The sequence below is a fragment of the Erithacus rubecula genome (genome assembly GCF_903797595.1).
Source record: "Erithacus rubecula genome assembly, contig: scaffold_111_arrow_ctg1, whole genome shotgun sequence".
Lineage (NCBI taxonomy): Eukaryota > Metazoa > Chordata > Aves > Passeriformes > Muscicapidae > Erithacus > Erithacus rubecula.
This window is the reverse complement of record NW_027636290.1, coordinates 321,645-345,091: the sequence shown is the minus strand read 5'-3', so window position 1 is coordinate 345,091 and position 23,447 is coordinate 321,645.

The window sequence follows — 23,447 nt, the reverse complement described above, 5'->3', positions numbered from 1 at the left end:
CTCTCAGGAAGAAGTGGGTTCTATATGAAACCATGAAGGCTTCAAAAAATTGCAAGGGATGGAGAACAGCAGCTAAACTAGTCTGGTTCACACCAGACACAACCTGCTGGTGTGATTTATCTGCCTTCTTAATCAGGCACTCAGGAAAAAAATAATGATATTCACAATACCATTCTCTAATATGATTTTATTTGTAGTCAAGGAAGAGACAGAAAATACCTGAAAAACTTATATTTCAGCTAGTGTTTCAAGTCTTCTTTTCAAATTTGACAGATTTCTCAGTTATGAAATCACAGCAGAGCTGACCAAAAATATCCTTTACTCTATTCCTGGAGTTCTTAAGTAAAATCCTTTGCCAACAGCAGAAAGCATTCTATATTAATTATGCATTGGGGAAAAAAATGGTCTTTCACAGAAATTCAGGCTAAGTTAATTTAAATCCAGGCTTAAACAATGTTGCTGCATGGATTTGTCTGCACCAATCTGAGCTCCTACTCCTCCTTGGAGGCAAGGGGATGGAAGAATGTGTGTGGGGTAACCAAACATGGAGCATTGTTATCTCACTTGGCCACACCTTGCTCCAGAAACTGGCTGCTGTCACCTGAGAACTTTGTGCCCTGGACCTGAGATGATGATGAAGTCAAATCAGCACACCTGACAAAAAGAAATCCTTCCAGAATATCTTAAAGTTCAGCGTTACCTGCCAGTATTTCAATCTGATCTTCACTACAATTGAACAGACAACTTCCATCAATTACACAGTGAGTTGTTTGCCACCTGGGTAAATGACACTTGATAGCTGGCACTGAGTAATCAGGAAGAGTAGGGTTGGTTAAATATCAAAAGTGAGAGACACTCAGACAACTCGCTCTTCAAACTGTGACACTAGGCACCTCTACATTTTATTGTGATCCACTCCTGCATCCCCTTTACTTTATGGTTTTTGAACAGTAACATATTTACTGGATAGTCACTAAAATGACTTGTGAATAAAGCAGACAGACCTGATATTGTAGAGTGACTATTTGTGAAGTTATGCTAAAAAAAAATTCTAAAATATCAGCCCCAGTCAGAAACTGAACTAACCTATATCAAAGCAATTTACAACTATGTATAACTGAATATGTGTGAGAACACAAATGCTCACCCTGCATATATGTGTTGAAAGAAGTCAAGGATTATTTATGAAGAATTGCAATTTTTTAGCTAAAATATTTAATAACTGTTTTATTGTCAGGCTGAAAAAATACTGATGTGGCAAATCCAGTGTTAGTGATGTGAAATCTTTCTCCTCCATTCTGTTTTCTATAAATATTTACTGTTGTGAACTGGAAGATCCTTTGTCATTTGTGCAACACTGGGCTGTTTTTAATTCAATTTATTTATGTCTATGTCTGTGTGTAAAGGTGATTAGGATTATTTGAGTCTCTTCACAATTACAATTAAGTAAGATGCAGAAAACTCAAGTTTCTGACAATTTGATTTCCCAGAAATACATAAGTGAAGTTTGCCAAACTCAAATGTTGCTTGTTTTAGAGCAGTGAGTTTATGCTTTATATGGTTCTTTCAGTGTCTTTTCCTTTTTGTTTTCCAAAGCTTAAACAACCTCCTCCCATGAGGCAAAGCTGTTGACATTTCTTTAAGCAATTGCAGACTTTCCAAAACTGTTTCTTGACACTGTCAGGGTAGTCAGAATTGTATAAATTATAACTACTTTTCAAAGATCTCTGTAACTTGAACTCTTTGATGAGGTCGTGTGATGGTTGGGGCAGTGAGGGAAACTTATGGGGCACCAGACATTGCACAGCATTTAAATATCTTTAGTTATATATTCAGTGATTGCAAACACATGGCAATATTTTATTAACTCTTCTGAAATAAGAGAATGTGTTTGTAAAAGGAAAAAAAAAAGTATTCCAGTAAAAAAGCTCATACCATAAGACTCATGTACCGGGAAGCAAAATTGCTGAAGTGTTTTCAGAAAAGAACACTTACCTCAGTACAATAGATTTTTTTTTTTTTTTGCATCCTGCACACTTGTTATTGCTATTAGTGTGTTCTTCCCTTTTATTCAGAAAGACTGATATACTGTAAAATGTAATAGTTTTTACCTGTCTTTTAAGTAAAGCAATAACAGATTGATACCATATCCAACAAAACAGAAAATATGAATGAGATTCTTTAGCACTAGAACAAACGAAAAATTCCCTTTAGCAAAATTATTTTTACCAGTTGCTTCAAAAACACTGTGTTAGTAAATTAGGTTATGGAGACGTTGCTGCAACATGGAAAATATCTTTGAACTAGACACAAATACTTATTAAGATGCATTAGAGAGGAACACAGATGCTGCCAGCAGCAGCCATACATTAGCTCTACCTTTTACTTTCCTTTTAAAATGTTATTTTAATTATCTCAATCTGTTTTCCCTAAGCAATAGAGCAGCTTATGCAATCCACCAAGTTCTGAGAAGACACCCAAGAAACCCTTTGTTTTAAAAGCAGCAAGAAATCAGTAATGGGGATCTCTAAATCTGCTTCTATCTTACTTTTTAAAAAATGGTTTAAGAATGAGATGCTGGAAGGAAATGTGGGCTGAACAGAACAGTATGGGTTTGTAAATCTTGAGAACAGAGAATCAAAAAAGAGAAAAACACACATGTAATCATTCACCAAAAACTCAAACTAACAAATGGAAAAACTTCAGAAAACTATCCTTCAAGGAATTTTACAGGTATGCCTTTTTAAGAGGGCATGGCAAGGAGAATGTTATATAATGAAGTATTCAAATTAATTGATGAAGGATTTCAGAGAGAAACTATCCTTGGCAGAAGAAAAAGACTGAAGAGATAGTAAAAGACAAATATGCCAGTTGTCATCAAAATTGAGTCCCTTAATTGAAGAACTGCAGAATAATTTGGATAAATACTCATTTGGTGCTGCCTGTAAATGTAAATAAACTGCATCTGTGTTTCAAACCTGCTTTTCAACAATGTTATGGAAAAGTTGCCTAGAATTTGGACACAGGTCTTTTTATTTCAATGTAGGACAGGTCAGAAAGCCACAATCTCAGTTAACAGTAAAAGGCACTAACTTTGAATTGAGTAACCTAGAAAACAAAGGAGTTTCCTTCACAAAATTCATGTTTAAAAGATGCTGTTTGCTTAAACTGACTATTCTGATTAACTTTCACAGGGCAACAGCACAAGTCTGATGTGTCCTGAGAAGGGATTCTCTGGGTAGCCCCACTGCCCTACTTTCAAGCTACTTTCAAGCTGAGGCTTTGAGAAAAGCAAAGGAAAAAAAAAAAAAAAAGAAAAGGAAAAAAAAAAGAAATAAACGCAAACAGCCTCCAAACAAAGCCAGACATCTAACTCTACAGAAATTTTGGTTTTATAATTTTTAAAAAAAGCACCTCAGGTACTTAGCTGTGAAATTTTTATTCCCCTGGAAGGTATTATTCTCCTGATCCCTTTGTCAACATAAATGGTTAGAACTAAATAAAGCTGTCAACATTTGAAAATAGACAGTATAAGAGTAAAGTCAAACAGTTGAAACATTCTCTATGTACCAGTGTACACATTCATTTTGTGGAGATGTGGGTGTTACAGGTCTTTCTAGTCTATTGATGTTGTAAATGTAAGGAGAAACAGGAGAAAAATGTATGATTCAATTATTCACTATTGGTTCCAAAAGAGTTAACAGATAAAAAAAAAAAAAAGTAATGTTATATACTTCTTGTTCAAAGGAAGTGAAATCTAAGAACTTCTGTGATGAGAGCGTATTAGAAGGTAAAATAGATGAGACAAATTTTGTCACAACACATTGTTTTTGTAGATAGACATATCATACTTAAATTCTCATAGAAATGCAAATATCTTGAATTCTTGCTGTGTCTGCAAAGGACTGAATAGCCATTATGTCTGATTTTGGGTGGTTTTCATGGCATAGAACAACTAAGGTAATATTAACAGAATATTAATATAGGCCATGTTAAAAGACAAAAATTATTTCTTTAGGAACATGCCATTCCTTGTAATTGGGTTTTCTTAGTATCACTGAAATTTAGAGACGCTAATAAGATTAAATATGGAATAAGAAAATACTTTTTTTAAGGCTGAGAGTTTAATATAGGTATACTTAATACAGAAACAAAATGACTCAGACAGCCACCCATGCAGAAGCTCAGCTGAGATGGACTGTGCCTCTTGCTTGTCACTTTTCCTGGCCTGGCTGTGTGCACAGTGACATGATGAGTCCAAGGTACTGAGGTTCCAGGGGAAGTGCAAGCCATGGAGAGTCTGTGTCATCATATTCTGGTCATTTTAAGCACAGGACCCCTAGTTGTTTCTTTCCATCATTTACATGTGGTTGGCCTTCCAGGAAAGGAGAGCTGGTGTGTACATGAGGAAAAGGAGCTTTGTGGGCTCCCAGGAAGGGAAAGGAGGAGTTGGAATGTGATATTTAAATAAACTTTTAAAAGTGCACATTTGTGCTTGGAAGTGAAAAGGTAACAGATGTGCCAATTTGATCAAGGCTGTTCATCTATAAATGGAGCTGTTTCCAGATGACAGCAGGCATTAGCAGGATAACAGGGATGGGGCATCAGTGCCTATCCTGGAGTTTGCACTGGTTCATTCCAGGAGAGTCTCAGAGCACTGACAGGAGTGCTAGGGCAGGGATGGTGGTGCTGGGATCACAGGAGGAGCAGACCCATGAGTATTTGGGTATAGGAGTCAGTTTGGTGACATCAGTTTTGTTTGCAGAATAGAAGTCTCCTTCCCTTCCTGGGAAGTGGCTCACTGGCATTTGTTACTTTATCACAGGTGTTGCAATATCATCTTATACCCTCAAACTTCAAGAAATAAAAAGCAGTGAGTGAGTTCCCCACCCCACCGTTTGGATTTTTTAACTGGATGAGATCTTAAAACTATACCCAGGGAGGAAAATCAAAATATTTAGCCATTAGAAGTGTATTGACTTTCATAAAATAAGATGTTGAAAACTAATTACCTAATTCTAAGTTTGAAATAGCTACATTATTTTGCAAATATTATTGTCTCTTCTAATCTTCAGCTTAAATATATATATATATTCAGATTACATTTTATTCTGATAAGGATTCTGAGAAATTAAGCACCCCTTTGGGGCTTTACTTCTTTTTTGGATTCACTGTTTGTAGGTGACAGAATTTACCAGAATAACAGAGTCAATAAAAAATTATCACTGGCTTCAAGAATTTACCTGAGATGTTTCTCCTTTTTGTTGGCCAGGTAAGGTATGTTCATAATTATCTCCCCTCCAAAAAAAAGTCTCTGCTCAACTCAAATTAATGATAGATATCCCTCTCCACTCCCTTTATTTCTAAAGCTTTATTTTGACATATGGTATTACTTTTTATTTTGGCACTCAGGCTTGTTGCACAAATGGAAATGAAGACCTAAGAAGTGGCCAGCATTTCTAGAAAGATAAGTGAGAAGTGTTTTTGATTTTAGGCTATTTAAGTACCTAGCATATGTTGCAGCTTATTTTATGAGAAATATTTGGAAAATAAAGCAAGCACTTCTCTGGGGTATTTTTTTGGTTTTTTTTTCTCCTTCTCTCCCACATATTCTAGTGGATCTTTATTAAGTTTAAAAATACAAAATCTTAAGGAAGTTTTATTCCTATAACTTCTAGACTTTATTGGCCTAGATGTGATTAAGAATTATTAGTAAAATGTTCAAAATATCAGTCTTTCACATACAAGCACACTTAAAAATAGCTCTCCTTTCTTTTGTGCTCTTGCAGACATAGGGAACTGAATTAATTCAGACATTGGTTCCTTAAGCATTTGCAGTTTGAGTTATTTGGGATGTTCAATGCATGACCAAATTTTGGAGTATTAAATGCTTACAAGGCATTGAAAGTATCAAGTAATATGGTTCTCAGTACTTAATACAGTACCAAGCATCTCCAGGAACAATTTCACTATGTAAAAAACCTAACGTGTTCATTTACCTTCCTGAGGCATTGCTGATGAAGGATTTGATTTAATTGCAAAGCACTAGTACTTTACCTGAACAGTTAGGTGTTTTAAAGTTGGCTAATTATTGCTTCAATGAGGATGAGGATTTTTGCATCACCCCTTCCCCCATGGCAACCCACCTGAACCCACAGGCTGTGTAGGTCTCTGCTTCTGCATTTCTGCAGCACACTGTAGCCAGTGAAATCCCAGAGAAGCAATCTGGAGTTCAGCTCCAGAAAGTGCTTCCAAATGAGCTGGAATAGTCTGAGAAACAAAACAAATGTAGGTAGATTTCCAAGTAAGAATTGATGATGACGATGATAATATACTATATAATATATTAAAACTGGACACTATTCCTGTAACACACTCCAGCCAATCAATCAGAATTGCTCCAAAAACTGCTTTCAGAAGAGACAGCCAAGGTGACTCTAGATATTGAATTCATGACTGAAAGAGACATCTCTGCAGTTTTACATATGTATTTATGACTTCAAGGTAGAATTTGGGAATGGTCAGGGTAACACCTGGGTCTCTCCTGGAGACCCCAGCTGATGCCTGTGTTCAAAATGTGGCCATCACAAGGTGATGAGCTGATTTCTCATGCAATTTTGCTGTAAAGTGTTCTGCTAGGGACCTAACCTGCTTGGAAACAGCACAGGAATTAAAGGACTGGGAGTGTTTAAATGTCAGTCTCCTAGGGGTGTACCAATAAACATCATCCACAGGCTAAAACAAAAGGGAATTTCCTCTCTTCTTTTGCTACTGAGGAGATGAGAATGAAAGATTAATGTGGCCAGATGGAAAGCAGCTATTATTTCTGGTTCCTCTTTAAGTGAATCTTTTGCATTTTAATATTGAGCAACTATTGGAATAAAAAAAAACTTTGAAAAAAATATAAAAAGTAAGGTTTTAATGTACTTGCCTCTAGTTGATCTCCAAAGGATGATTTTTTCACCTATACATTGTTTCATTCTGATGATATGTCAGTCATTCTGTTGCATACAAGAGGCATGATTTTACATATGACTTCTGTATTCTCAGAGACAACAGTTATTTGCTTTCCTTCAGGCTGTTTTCATACCAAAAATCTTATTCTAAATTGTAAAAATGTATCTTGTATATATATGAGATATGGTATTTACCAAGCAAATCAGGAAAATACTTTTTTTTCCTTTTTTCTTATCTTCTACCTTAAAAAAACCCAACAAAACAAACAAAATCTTAAGTATTGAATTGCAAAAGGTAAGTACAAAATAGTTTCTATAATGAATGTGATAAATGTTCAATGCATGCTAAATATTGCAAATACAGAGGGATAGGCTAAAAAAAACCAACCAAAGACATGAGAATGGGAAAGAGGAGTTTTGATTTCATCAAAGCTTTTGGAATCTCAAATGTAACAGTCTCCTTTTTTCCCCAAAGTCCATCCTGTTTTTCTCAGTGCCATAGGAGCATTCCTTCCAAAACCTGTGGTCCATTTTTAATACTTGTTCCAAGTTTTAACTTGAGAAATATGATGTGTTTAGAGATTTTAAATAGCCAAATTAGTAAACTGATAAATTTAAAGCAAATTGATTGGAGGTATGTACAGCAACCATCCACAAAATTCCTCTGTCAGCTGCAAGACTATATATTGCAAAACTTGCTGACAAAAAGGGAAACAGAAACCGTCAATACATATTGGGTGGACTTTCCCCTCCCACCCCCACTTGTCAGACTTTATTTACAGAGTCCCCTCACACTCACAGCTTGATAACAAAAAGAGTTAGTGTGGTGTGCTGGGTGACAGGTGACCTTGTGATGGAGGTGTCTGCCTTGCTATTGCTGTTCCATTTCTAAGCCAAAAGCAGCAAAATTGTGCAATTTGGAACCTGAGAGTGTGCAAATGGCTAGAAACTCAGTTCAAAAGCCTGGCTTTCAGCTCACCATGAAAGAAAGCAATTCATCAGGAATCATGCATAAAGGTGTTGCCTTCAGCGTGATTCAGCACTGACTTTGCTTAAAGGGAGAAGCTCCTGTAGGATGATGAACAATTGTTTCCTTCTCTGCGGGAGAGGAAAGCTGGTGGATCGAAAAATGGAGTTCTGTGTGCTGTAAGACTTGGTTGGCTAAAGTAAAAGGAAAAAGACCCCTTATAAATACAAGTTATTTTCTGCACACTCCTGGGATGCAGGTATGTGATCTGCCACCGGGTTTTCCCAGCTGTTACTGTTCAGTTGTCTGTGTTTTAACAGAAGCATTCCCTGTTACCTCCAGGTAACTTTGGAGTAACACGCCGTAGGATGGACACTTGCCAAGATACTGCACCACAGTGGATAATGCAGACCAGGGAAAGAGCCAAGGGTGTTGTGTTTTTTCACATCACTAAGTGGAGACACATTTAAGCCAACCTCTTGCTTTAAAATCAGTCCTTTTCAGAGAGGACTCTCTTATTAGGGAAACAGAAATGTTTCAAACAAATCAACAAACCTCATTATTTAAATTCTCTCCAGAGGACTTTGTCCAGCTCTTTGTTCTCTCCTAATTATGATTTAACTTAAAGCTCAGTAACTGATTTGCTTCAGCATCTTGTAATGTTCTTTGTGCAACAGAACTCCAGTTTTCAAAATTAAATATCTAGAACCTAGCTATGTTGCTGCCAAAGGAAGTTTTATTCCTAAAGAGTTGTCCTGACTGTCCTCATAGCACCAACACAGAGGGTCATCTGAGCCAGAGGATGCTGGTGCTTTGGTTGTTAAAGCCTTCCAGGACAATCCCTCTTGTGGCTAAAGCAGATTTACACATTTGCAATAGTGAGGTGCAACTCTGAACCTGTTTTAAAATATATGAGGACTACTAGAATAGAGTTTTGTACAATGCCAATTATTTTTGAGTGATGTGATCAATCTGAGTTTTTGAACTAAATAAGTTGATGAAAAAAGCATATCAATTTGTGCAATAGGAGAGCTTGAGGAGTATTGATTGAAATAAAAAGAAAACGTTCACCAAATACAAATGTACAGTTAGAAATCTGGGTATATTGCTGTTTTATTAAATATATTAACTATAATTAAAATAACAACTCTTGCTTCTCTGAGGGTAAGGATTTGAGGAGTGATTCTCTTAAAAGCTTTATTTTCCCATGCTGGTTGAAAGTGTGAAAAATCATTGGCATCTTTTCTACAATTCAATAACAATAAACCTAAAGATTGTAGTGAGTTGCTAAACTGCACCATGGGAAGTGGGAATTATTCTTTGTTGATAATGATGAAAACAACGTAGGTTTTTTTTTTTCCTGTTGTGTTAAAAGCATGTATTCATTTTACACTTGCAAATAACCAAAGCTGTGTCTTTAAAGATGACTATGGAAAAATAGAGAGAAAGGACTCTGGTAAAAAGTAGCTAAGTTAGACAGCACAATCCTGCTCACCTACCTGAGCCTGTAAAATCCTAAATTCCTGGAGCAGCCACTTTCTTTTTAGACCAGTCTCTCTGCTCACTGTGTCTGCTTGAGTCATAATCCCCCTCCAAAACATACGTTTCTATCTAAGCCTCTTAAGTTTCCTAGGTCCAGAAGGGGCTCTCGGAGCACACTCGTGCATGCCAGTGAGATCAAACCCAATCCCAGCAGGCAGCTTTTCCTTCCCCCTGCCAAGGAGCCGGGTCGAGCAGCTTTCCTGGGGATTTCCTCCTCTCCAGCCCAACCTGTGCTCAACTCAGCCCTTCTGCTAGCAGGGCTCAGGGGCGATTATTCAGGACTCAGGATTGCTTTCCAGGAGATGGAGTCAGTGACTGAGAGCAAACCGAGTGCTCTGTGGTAGCTGAGTGAGAGGATGCATTCTCACAGGTTGCCAGTGGAACATTTGGTATGATTGTTTATATCTCACAGCATGCTTGTTATGCTTGTTAAAAAAAAAAAAAAAAAAAAAAAAAAGGAATCCTTCTGGGCAAATCAGTCCTGTACCCTGATCGGCTTCACTTCTTTCCATGAATTATAAATAGAAGTCAAATATTTTGTGATAGAATATGCTCATTTTGCTGTTATCTGGATTGGAGGAAGGTTGTTTTTCTGCTTTCATGAATTTGGTAGCTTGTTCAAAAATAAAGCTGCTGGTAATGCAGTTAGAATTTAATTTCAAAATAATAGATTCTAAACATATTACTTAAGTGATGAGCATACATATGCTTCAAGCCTTTTCAAGATGATACTTGAGCAAGTCTGGCATTACACTATGAGAACCAGCAGGACTGAACTAGCAAACCCCTCCACTCAAACTTCCTAAAAGAGCTCAAAGAGACTGGGAGACAGTCTGTTTTACAGCACTGCTGGCACTAGAACCTCATAAAGATAAACTGATTTAACAATAACTACCAGGTATAGGTGAAATATGTGAAGTGTATTTACAGAACTAAGAGTATTTTTGTACATATGTAAATAAGTAATCAATGAAACCCACTCAAAATGCAAATTCTGGGAGCTGACAGAGAAACCAGCCTATTCCTGGCTGATCCAGTCCAAGCAATGCTGAACTACATCACTTCAATATTTAACAGCTTCTTTACTCTTTCCCTAGTAAACCAACATTTACTAATGGCAGCAATTCTGTATGTAAGGTTGTATTTTTGGTAGAAATTAATTTTGAGGATACTTGCTTATACACTTATAAAATACTGCAAAGATTGTGAGTATAACATTAATACAGTTCATTTCTAGTGCTTCAATAATAATATTTGAAAAAAGAAATCTCTGAAAAGGTAGAGAAGTAAAACATATATTTCTGCTTGCTAGTCAGTATATTTTACCAGACATTTGCACAGAAAGATAGGGAAATTTGTTGGACTTGTGGAAAGTGAAAGGATTAAAGGGAGAGAGAGGGGTGTGTTTTCTCTAAAATTATAAACAAATTACTTTGTCAGTGCCTATATATTAATAAAAACCAGGCTGTTTAGCAATATAAATTCTGCATTATGAAAATGGGTGAACTAGCATTTTTGTGGAAACAGAATGCTGAAATTGGTGAGAGCTGTATCACAGTCTGGGCATCTTTGGCACAGAACTAGAATATTTTGGGCAGTTAGGAGAATTTGGCTTAGCACAGCATTTTACAGCTGCACTGCTGCAGTGGATATTTCTCCGGAGGACCAGAAATGAGCCTGCAGAGGAACACAGAGGAGAAGAGCTGCTCCCTGGTCCTCACTCCTTTTATCTGCTCACTCACACACGTGCAAACACACACACTGCACACAGTGTGTACGTGGAGAAAAGCAGCACATGGAGAAAGCTTTGAACTTTGTCTGAAACAATTAGATTTGTAAGTGTCTATTTGAGTGCCATGATCTCTGATGGGAGAGGTGGGGACTGGAAGTGCACGTGTTCACCTGTTTTCCTCTCAGTGTCTCAATTTTTGCACCACCAGGGATTTATAAGGCCCAGAGATCGTGACATATGTGACAGCAACATTTTTACTAAATATCTGCAAACGTTATGTGGAGCTTCAGACTATCAGTTACATTTGAAATGGAGGTCAAGAATCTTGACATCAAAATCCATCTTAATGTGTTAGATGGAGAACACTCTGTTTGGACCAGCCTGTGTCCAGCCACGCTGTCTAGAGGTTACCATATTCCTTGGAGTGGTTCTGGCAGAAGGGAGCTGTTGCTCTCCCAGGTAGTGCCTGAGTTTTTTTATGGATGTTGGGGATCAGTTTACCAGTGTAGATGCAGTGGGGGTGATTGACAGAGCCAAAGGGAGAAGAATGGAAAGGGCTGGAGATGAGTTTGTCATGTTAGTGAGGCAGAGTAAAAATGAACAAATCTTAAAAAGTAGGGCTAGAAAGCTTGATGTTTCCAATAAGGTGTTTCAAGAAGCATAGATAACCACATTTAAAATCATAGGCTGCCTTATATAAGACTATGCAGAGGGCTTGACTTTGTTTCTGACAGATTTTTACCTCTGTCACCAACCTCTGTACGTGCAAGAATAAAGACAACACCAAACATGTGTATGTATATATATATATAATGTAAAACAGAAATTATGTAGCAACAGTCTTGGATGGAGATTTAGAAGAACCTCTGACGTTTTTGAATCCATGTTTCCTAAATCTCACTCGATAGGAAGAAAAACTGCTAAACAAATCCTGCTGTTCTATTTTTTTCCTTATAGTAACTCCAGAGAAATAAGGGAAATATGAAAAATAGATTTATGATTGCTTCTCAGTGTCTTAGTTACCATGCTTGCTCATATGTATATTATATATTTTCATGGAAGAACACTTTTGATGGGAGGCAGAATACCATCAAATCTCAACTGTTTTCTCACTCCATTTTGTATTCCCTGCTGCTTGGCACCCACTAGCACATTAGCTTGCCAAAAGTGTGGCTTGACAATTAGGTATGTTAGCACAATTACGCATTTTATAAACTATGCAAAATAATGCTCTCGCTGGTATGCCGAATAATCTTTTATCTCACAGCTTTTTGAGAATTATTTTGTAAACAATGCCCCCATTGTAGCTTCATTGGTATGATAGTGCAGTACACAAGCATTATGACAGGGGAACGCTGTCTTGTGCTTCAGGCAATAAACAGCCTGCTGGGTCCTAAAGAGGGGGATACACTCATTCATCACCAAAGTATCCCAGGACTCTCCAAGTGTGTCTAACATCTGGCATTATTTGCTCTCTTACTCCTTTCCCACAGTATGTGTGCAGCAAAGCATCTCAGTTTAGACTTTAGAGCTGGTCTGTATCTCCTCACTTGTATTTGTTGGAGAAAACACAGCCAAGAAAGAGTGCTTGTGGAGAATGGTCTTCTCATTCAGTGAGGGAGTTTATTTCATGGATTTGGCCCCCAGTCCCCCTAGATTTGTATCTCTACCAAAAGACAAACCTTAGCTTTACTGTGGAGAAAATCACAGTGGTGGGCTATGTTAACTAATCATCACAGTGTTCTTTCTACTGCTTTGGATGGTTTTGTACTGGGGACTGTGTCCATCATAAACCCTGATGGCAGAAACCAAGATGTTAGATTTAATTTCATTTTCTGTCTGTAGCCAGCTTAGGTTGAAAAAGACTACATGTGGTGAGTTTGTGTTTGCTTTTATTTCCTGGGCAGGTCTGCTTTACCATCTGGTACTAGTTAGTGCAGATCTGGCATGCATTTGAGCTTGCTGCCTTGGCTTCACAAGCAGGAGATATTGAATGACTGCAGACTGGACTACCATGCCAAGGACCTTTTCCACTTTCTCTGCAATTTTACTTCATTCTCATCACTTATTTGCTTTTCCCTTGTTTATTATCCATATGTCTTTGTACTTCCTGCCTTGACTTTGAATTATTTCATTGATTTCATATAAAGGAGAGATTAATAAAGCAAAATTCTTCGAAATTTCTTCTGAGCTACTTCAGTGATAGAGAACCTACTTTGCTATTTTAATCTCTGGAAGATTTTCTTCAATACCTGCTGCTTCCACAAGTAAAGAGCTTCCTGAGTAGTTCTTCAGCCAAGGTGAAGGATCACCCTCTTAGCCTTAGTGCAAAATACTGAGCAGGGTAAGGCTGTTTTGACACCCAGATTTAAAAAATCACCAAGGAAACAAAGTGCCAGGTGGTTTGTCAGACAGAAAATGAGTTGCAGCACAAGTAGGTAAAGGTAAATATGAGACATTGCAGACATTACATAAAAACAATACAGAAGCAAAGGAAACTGTACTTCAGTCTGTGCATAGTTGGTTTGTCCTCTATCAGGCAAAGTTTTCAAGTTGTAACTGCATAAAAAAAAAAAAAATCTCTAGCCTTGAGAAATTATTTGGATTCTTTTCCATTCCCCCTTTTTTTCTTTCTTCTTCCCTCCTCCCTCCCCACCCCTTGCTCCTCCTTGCAACCTGCCCCCAGGCTGCCCAGCAGAGCTCTGGGCTCTCTGTCCTTGGAGGCATTCAAGATATGGCTGAGCAGAGCCTGAGCAGCCAGCTCTGCCTTGGCTCCTGTGCCCTGCCCCACAAGTCCCTCTCAGCCTGGACAGCTCCAGGATTTCACTGACCTGGCTGCTGCATGAGAAGAATGCAGTGGTAAAACAATCAATTCAGAGCCATGTGTTCAGCCTCCTCTTCTTTAGAGGCTCCTGTTGTACATAAACCTCTTCCTGCCTGCCCACACCTTTAGTGGTATTTTATAAAAGGCATATCATTCTGCAAAGATATTCTTTTGCTGTTTTATTCACTGCTCTTATTTTGTATTTCATATATTCATGGAATGAGTCATCTGTAGCAATTGAGGATATTATATTTTATTTACCACATCAGAGTCATCTGTCATGCATTTTGCACATCTGTTTAACATACTTTCCTACTTTTGTCATTCTGTTTATTCTGAATTCTAATGGGAAGCAAACTTAAAGTACAGAAACCTGAGTTGTCTGACTGAAGTGTCTGTGCTTGTTTAGCATGGTCTAACATGCAGTAATGCTTGGACTGTCACACTGCCTTACATTTTGCACGGTTATTAATAACTAATGCAAAATTCTTTTAGGGCTTTAGCTTTGTTTAAAGTCATATTTTGAACAAATGGCATAGAGAAACAGAACCTTACCAATGGAAGTTAGGCAAAGATTAATTTTGTACTCAAACACTGGTTTTGAAGAAATCAAATAAAAAAATCTCTCTATTTCTTTAACAAATGTTACAGAAAGAAAGAAGGTATGACTCTGAAATAGAATGTAAGCATATTCAATGAATTAATTTTATACATCTGAGTGGAAAACTTGGTGTTTCCCAGCCAGGAATCTTCTTTTGCTTCCCCCACATAACTGGGATGCTGGTGGTTATCATCTATAGCCTGGTTAGGCTGTGTGCAGGTCACCTGTGCTGTGGCTCAGGACAAAATAGGAATATTGCAAAGTGACAAGGACCTAAAAACCACACTCTGTTTCCCTCCTTGTGTGAAACAGGGCTCAGGACTGCCAACCTGCTGCAGATATATATCTGCTACTGCTGCTACTCTGTTTTCTTTCCAGTTTCTGTTTATATCAAATACCTGTAAATAGATTTCCAGTGTGTCTAATATTTGCTTTTGATCCGGTGAAGTTTTTCAGATGTTGTGCTTGGTAACAAGGATTTCTAGGATGATCCTTGCTAAGTGTCTGTTAGTCTCATTTTGTTTCCCCTCTCTTGCCCCTTAGTCTTTCTCACAGGAAACATGAAGAGTATTTGAAATAGTACAATTCTTTTTGGGAGGGTTGGATTTGACTGGATCTGCAAAAAAAAAATTATGATTGAAAGGCTTCACCAGACACATCAGTGGTCTTAAAGGCAATATTCATCCTTGTATGCAAGTAAAACAAACACAGCACATAATGCATCCCTTAAAAACAGTATAACACTGAAAAAACCCCAAACCACGTAATAGTGGCACTGAGGTGAAGCATTTCAGAACAAAACCATGGAGATGATTTACCCAAGTGCAGCAGCAGCTGGCTGAAAACAGGTTTATTTCCAATGTCTGGTAATCCAAATCTTCACCTCTCTTTTGTTTGTCTCTCCAGAAGTTATTTCAGTTAGATCAGGTGCACACATTGTCTTTGCTATTGGGCACACATTGCAATGTTTTGAGTAGGATTAACTCCAGGGAAGAGCAGTTTGACAGGGGTATGGGGGAAGAAACCACAGGGAGCAAAAAGCTGAGGTCCTTCCCTCTCTGTCTGCTCCTCACAGACCACCAGCACAAGATGTGCTACAATTTCTTCTTCTCCAGTCAATAGCTACAGTCAAATGTAAAATGAGAAAGAAATGTTCTTTCAATAAAGCTGAGAGCTCCCAGCCAGTAAGTGAAGAGCCACCATTGTTGGACAGCCAGCACTTGCACTTTTGACCCCATGTTTTATCTAGTGAGAAAGCAGAGGCAGAAAGGGGACAAGTTGTTTCTGGCAACCTTTTAACTCCTTAGATAAGAATTCACCAAAACTTGAACCAACAGAAATAAGTGAGACACTATTTTTTGTCAAGCCAATAAGTGTCTAAAAACTTCAGAAACTTGCTCCAGTTGTCCAACTTTACTTTTCCAAGGTAGAGGAAAGTTTCCACTTAGAGGAAAGTTTTCACCTAGAGCTAAATTTGCAGGGCCACCTCTTTGAATTAGTTCTAAGGTGTTGTAAAAGCTTTTACTGTTGCAGTAAGTAACATCAGTTAATTGACAAGTGCGTCCACATGAGGTTTCCGGATCCTGGCCTTTTTGAATGTGAGAGTCCTAATCATCAAGCATTACCTTCCCACTCAGATGCTGTCTTGAAAAACTGTTATAGGCAACTTGCATTATAGGAGGCATCTGCTCTCAGATTAAATCATTTTGTGGCCTTTCTATCAATTTGCACTCTTTGGTGCTACCAGACAATCACATAACCTTGACAACAACAACAACAGCAACAATGACAAAAATAGACTTTTCCATCTGTGGCTAGAGATGATTACACACTCTCCAGTTGTATTACAGTGACAAGACTGGATCACAGTTTTACAATGTTATATTTTTATGTTAAGGCATATAATACTGAGAAAAAGAAATAGTAATACCTGAGAGTGCCATCTGGTATAAAGCATGTTAGCACATGGCTTATAAAGATACTAGAAATATACTTTTATTTTTGAACCATTTTCATATAGCCATCAGAGAATATACTGCATAGAAGCCTGGAAAATGTCAGCCATAAAAAGAGGAAAAGAAGAATGTGTTATGTATTATATTCAGAAAAGTGCTGACTAGCAGTTTTGGGGTGGTATTTTTGGTTTTTAAGTGTCAAACAATCATTTCTACAGCATGCTATGTTGCAAAGGGAAACCCACCAGCAGCGTGGATTACATGAGGTAGAGGAGCTATTCTGGCAGTCATCTGGAGCAGAATGCCAGTGACTGGTTTCTCTTATGGCTGCCTTGCTGGAAGCAGAATTCAATCTGAATGAAAGCAATGCCCCGAGCAACTTTCCCATGGACATTTCATTGCCTGAGGTTCAGCAGCTCTGACAAGAATATGTTTTGGTTAGGGGAAGTGAAAAGAAATCTTACCCTCTCATCTAATAGCCCCTCAGACTGAACAAAGAGATGGTCTCTTGTGGAGGAGGGGAGTGCTGCCATGAACACAGGGACACAAAGTGAAAGAGAAGCAAAATGCCTTCAGGACATCTTGTGCAATTTTTCAAAAAAAGTTTAGATTAAAAGCAATGACTCTTCTTGTTCCTCCTGCCCTTTTCTTTTCTTGTTCTTATCACATTTCCAGGAATTGTTAATGCAGGCAGGCTCTTTGTGTTGCATTGCTGTAGGAGAAGGTGGCATATGTAATTTGATGTGTGGGAGTGGGCATTTTTTAAAATCTATTTAATCAAGTGAAAAACAAAAACAAAAAAAAAGAAACAAACAAAAAAAAACAAACCAAAGGAAAATCCCAGAACCAAAACCACCTGCTCCTTTCCAAGTGTTTTCTTCTCAGTATTAACATGTGTGTCTGTAAAGGAGTGATGCAGGACTTTCCATGATCTCATCTAGTGATAACTTTTTTATCTCCAATTCACAAAGACACCAAAGAGGCCAAGGCATGGTTTATGGGCTGTTATTACCTGCTCTGTAGGTCCTGCCAAGTGCCTTCAGCTGCACAAGCCATCCTTTAACAGCCTCATAAAAGGTACCCTGGTGTCTCTTTGGAGTATTAATATGCTCTTCCACGTGAGAGTTTCATCTTTAGAATATAAAATCTTTCAATACGGGTTTTATAATGGTAGAATATGACTAATTACTTTAATAGGTGGTAAAGAGAATTGACTAAATTGAAAAGATTTGTTGCACTTATTTTAAAAGTATTTCTGATTTGTGTATTGTGAAGTAAAATTCCTTACAGTCAGTATCAACATCAGCTGATGTTCCAGCCCAATGCCTGTGTGCTTGATCTCGTAAAACTTACTCAGAACTTGTTCTGCCTTGTTGCATCTGATATTCTTATCCCTTAAGCTCAGCAGCTGGACTCAGTTGTTTGCTTTTTTTTTTTTTTAGCAGTACTGGTGTTTCTTCAAGTTTTTATTTTTGGACTACTGAAGTCACAGCTTCAAAAAGGTGGTGGAATGTGGGAGGGACATAAATTTAGAATAAAGGTATGTTTTTATCTATTATAAATCTCATTGTAAAGTACAAAATATGAAAGTGGTCCAAGCACCTAAAACACCCTGTCAAAGGTTAATTGCATCAAGATGTTTTTATAAAGTTCTCCTATTCAGACACCTTCCCAGTCACCACAACTACTTTTTCTTTTCAGTGAAAAGTAGACAAAATGGAGATTATTAAAATCATGCTTTACTTGGCTTCCATAAAGGCCATACTGTTATAAAATGAATTAACTTGAAATCTCTTTGCTTAATTAAGTGAAAATGCTTAATTTGTTCTTGTTTCACTATTCAGACTTTGTGAAAGTTGGGGAAGAGAGGGAGGACAGATGAAAGAGAAAGGAAGAATCTGCTTTGAAACTTACTCTTTAATCCCTCACACACTCTAAATTCCTTTATTATTTGTAAAAGCATTTATGAAAATTTTCTAATGCTGTTTTTCGTCCCTCTCTTTCCCTCCTCTTTCAGTTAGCCTTATATTTCTTCAGTTACAAGATACATATTATGGGATATTGGATGATACATGTAATAAGAAGATTTCTTTCAAAACATATAGACTGCAAGAGCTATGCTGACATTTTTTCCAGAGTGGTGACAGGAGAAAAAAATCCTCAAAATTTGCTTTTTAATTAGTCATTTAATTAATTTTTAAAAAAGATAATTTTTATTTTACTATTTATACAAGAAAATAGTGATTAATGTACACATGTAAATGATCACTGATTAATTTCATAATTGAAAGTTGCAGTCATCTTAATAAAAAAAAAAATCACTGGTGGTTTGTATTATCTCATCTAACATGTGTTGTTTCTTCTATTGCTGCTCTGAATATCTTCACCAGGTATGTTTTGCTGCAATCCTAGTTATTTTAGTGCTATAACTTCTCACCTCTTCCTCTTTGCTGTCCTCTCCCAGTCTGGAGTAAAAATTTTGGGCATGCATTTTGCTATTTAATCTGCAGATGCCGAGTCAGTTTTGAAATCTTCCTTTGATTTAATATTATAAGTCTCAGCCATCTGAATAGATTATTTTTTGGATTTTTTTTTTCCCAGATTCTGTTTCCTCTATAAGATCCAATGCATAAATATTTGGTGGTGGAGAAAACTACTTGGTATTAGTGTTCAGCAAGAACTGAATACTAGGTTGAACCAAATAACACTGCAGATCTCATCTGTGTGTTTTTTAGTTTGTCTGGGGTGTTGTTTATGGGTACAGTTAGAGAAACATTTCTGAGGGAAAACCATTTGTTTTGTGCTTGTGCTGATAGTCCCTCACTGATGGTACTCCTGAGTCTGGGATTAACTTGAACTTGCTCCTTTCCTGTCTTGGAGTAATTGAAAACAGAGAAGATTAGCTCATATGTTAGATGCAGTTTGTCATCTCTGGTAGTCTTTCACACATGCTGCATTAACAACATACTCTGGTGATTGTATATGTTACTTTATAGAGAGTGAAAATGACATCTCGGAGAGAAACGGAGTGGAAAGTCCTTAACTAGTGTAAAGTCAATATTGATTTGCTGATGTGCAGCAGCAGACTTGCTTACCAGTATTCCTGAAAGTTCTATCTTGGTCAGGGCAAAGGATGTTAGAGTCACTGATCAGTGTGATGCTGAGAGTAGGCTTTTTTATAATACTGCCTTCACTGCTAATTTCAAAACACTCAATATATGTTCCACATGATGAATAGTATTACCCAATTTTGATCTCACTAATGCTTTCTGAATCATTTCCCTCAGTATTTCCTCATCTTTTAAAAATTCTCTTCAGCACATGAAATTAGCTGCAGAGATCTTAGGCATATTTATTTCATTTTTATCACAATATCAGGAGACTTAGTCCTGCAGGAAACTTGTTAGGCTTGTTGTAAGCTACTTGTGTTCGTTGAACAGTACTAAAGGAGGTAGAATGTATTTTTTTTAATAAAATGTAGTTAATGGATTTTGTAGGAAGGTCATATATGAAAGCTGAAAAAGTGTCTGAATTCTGTCAGAGATGCCTTTTGTGTCTGCTTTCCTTAACGTCAATATTTATTTGTTCCCTCAACAACATTAGGAGACTTCACATTTCTGAGAAAGAAAGATTTCCTTATTCTACTTTTACCTACTCAGCCATCCATGACTCAGATCCATCTTCAGCATCAGAAACAGACTTGTTTTCCCTACCATTCCCAAAGACTGGCTTCTGTGCAGATACCAACCAAACACACTGCCCTTGCAAGGACAGCACAGCATCCTGTTACATCTTCTGTATGTATGATGAGAAACATGATTCCATCTTCCAGAAGGAAATGGTGCCCAACCATGAAGACTACATAGTCCATGCAGCTCTGTTCCTCAGTTAATACATTTCACATTCATTCCCAGAAGACTGGACTTAGCTCACTACGCCCCTCTAAAAAATGAATGGCACCAGAATTTGCACTGAGGAATTCCATAAAGAAAAAGGAAGGACCTTCTATCAGCCCATAGCTATCTACCCAGATTTCAAATCAATTAAAACACTGCACTATATTCAGCTTTCTGGTGTCAGGTCTAATTACTGTCTTAGCATCATAAATCATAATTATTTCAATCCGAAGAATTGAGATACTTAAAAAACAATTTTCTTAATAGCATTACACATTTAAATAAATCAAAACAGCTAATTTAATTCAGGCAATGACAATATGAAAAAGTTATCCTTGTGGCAGTCTTTCAGAAAAAGAATTTTTGCAATCAGATGGGCAGTTTGACTTATGTCTTCATATCTTCTTTCATTATCTCATCTTAATATGTATATTTCATTCTAGAAATTTGCTAATTGCACATATGTAAGATATTTGGTTGTTAAAATGATTTCATAAAAATCTATAGAGATAATAAAGGTAAATGATACCTTAGAAAGCAATTTTTCTCCTAGTGAATAATTGTCTCATTAGTCCATCTCTATTATTTATACATACATTGATTATATGCAGAATGATCTCCATTAAGATTCTTGCCTTTTCTAAATAAAATAATTTTCAGTTTATATGTACTTTTTTTTTTTTTTTTTTTTTTTTCCCAATCTTGTAGCTTGATTTTAGTAGGAAGAATTAGGAAGTGGTCCAAAATTAAATTATCTATGTCTGTCTATGTAAACTGTAACTATAAATCATTATCTGAAATCATGACTATAATTTTAAGGTCAAAAGCTGTATCATTGCTATAATATATCATGTCAATTATTATAGATTGCAAATTAATGGACAAATTGAAGTAGAAATTGGAAGAACAGAAGGAAGTGTTAAAAATACTTAAGCAAGTGGTACTCTGTATCAGTGAAATGGAAGAAAACCTGATTTAAAGACTATTATTTGCATTAATTCAAGACTAAAAATCTGTTCCACATTGTGCAAGCACTGGTATTGTAGTAAAATGAACACTTGGAATATATCTATGTTAAAGAAATTATTTTCTTTTGTGAATTGAAAGTTATGTGTCTTTGTTAGTTTTCTTTCATCATCATTTCACCTCTCATCACCATCTCTGTGTTTTCTAAGTTTCATGTGCTGCAAATGGAGCAAACACTGAACTGTGGGGAAGAACTCCCTTCCTAACCCAGTCTAGGTGGGGCTAGACAATTGAAAAGTTAGTTTTGTTTGGTACATAAAATTGCCAATATATTAAAAATCGATTTGCCATTATTCCAGTAACACAATTGCCTGAAACAATTTAAAAAACCAAAACCAAAAAACAAAAACCAAAAATTGTCATGTATAATTGTAGTCTGCATTTTACATCAATGCCTCTAGGCATATTTATTTGTCATACACAGAACCAGAGTATCCAGCATAATTTATAGATGAAAATGATATAACACAGGGAGATAAATATTCAGAATACATATGTGACAGAAACAAGTCTTAGTTTGGCACTGTGATATATTTTGAATGTAATACAAAACTGAAGGGATTGTCCTAACCAGTCTGAAATAAATTAATTTATAAGGAGAAACATATTCATCATCAACCTTACAGTTACTCACACAGCCTTAGGGTTATGGGGGTATGCAGTAAATATTTTCTTGATGTCAACAAATGCTTTACAGATGAACTGGATAAGGTCAGAAAAAACCTGGCCTTCCTGATGATGACCAGCAGGTTTAAGGTGAGGATTAGTAAATCATCCTTCAAAACTGGCTTAAGGACTTAAAGGAGAAGTAATGCTGTTATCACTAAATTTCTTTTCCACACATCATCTGCCTGTATTTGTTTTAAATGAATGACCTGTTACACTTGTGTGATGCTCTCAGAGTAAAAAAATTATACTTTTTTTTTTTTTTTTTTTTTTTTTTTTCCCTGGGAGGATACAACACAGGGTGAAAGCCTCTTTCCCTGCTCTGCAGTAGGAATTTGGGAACAATCCATGTCACTGCCCCTGGCTTGCAGTGAGTGTATGGCTATAGTGATGGAAAGCCTACCCAGCTGCCCAGCTCAGCAGTGTTTACTGCTTTTACTGAGAACTTCTCTTTGGCAGCTTAGGCATAGGAGAGATGCTTTGATATTTTTTAAGCATCTGTGGAATAGGTAGACAAAGTGGACAACACAAGACCGAGGTTTTGCCATTTTACATTTCTTATGCCATTCTTTTCCATTACACCAGGCTACAGATGAGCATGGTGGGACTGTAGAAATCAGGGCAACAAATGCTGAATGTTTAAAGAGTTGCTTTGCATAATGGAGACTGGCACAGAGAAGAAGCCTTATTAAATGGCTCCAAACTGACTGATGACTTATGCAATGGTGTGGGTTGAATCTTTTTAGCCAGTATGTCTCAAATGAATACTGATATGAAAGGTTGAAAATACTAGAAGAGGGTACAGTTTGTTTCAAATAACCTTAGTAATTTTACAAAAAAACCTCTTCTAACATTATTAATTCAACATTTCTTTCTAGGGCAGCAGGGTCAGGCAATACACATAGGCCATGACTTCAGCACATTTCAAAAGCAGAGGCTTGGAAACAACAGTTCTGGAAGAAAATTTAGGTGAGGATTAAAGACAGCATCTTTCAGAAATGTTGAAGAGGAAAGTGATTTTTTTAAACTTTGCATTATTACTGTTATAACATATCCCTTTTTGGAAACAATTGGCATAAGGCTGTAAATCTTGTTACTAGTGCCTATCCTATGAAAAATGTCCTCTTTACCTAATTTTTGTTCTTGTATTTGCTGCTGTATTAGTTCAGAAAGTCTAATTCTCATATAACTAGAAGTTTATTCAGGGGAAGATCACTCATGTAGCAATGGAAAAGAGCTCACTTTAAAATCCTTTAGTATACTACAGGCCTGTTTTGCAGTC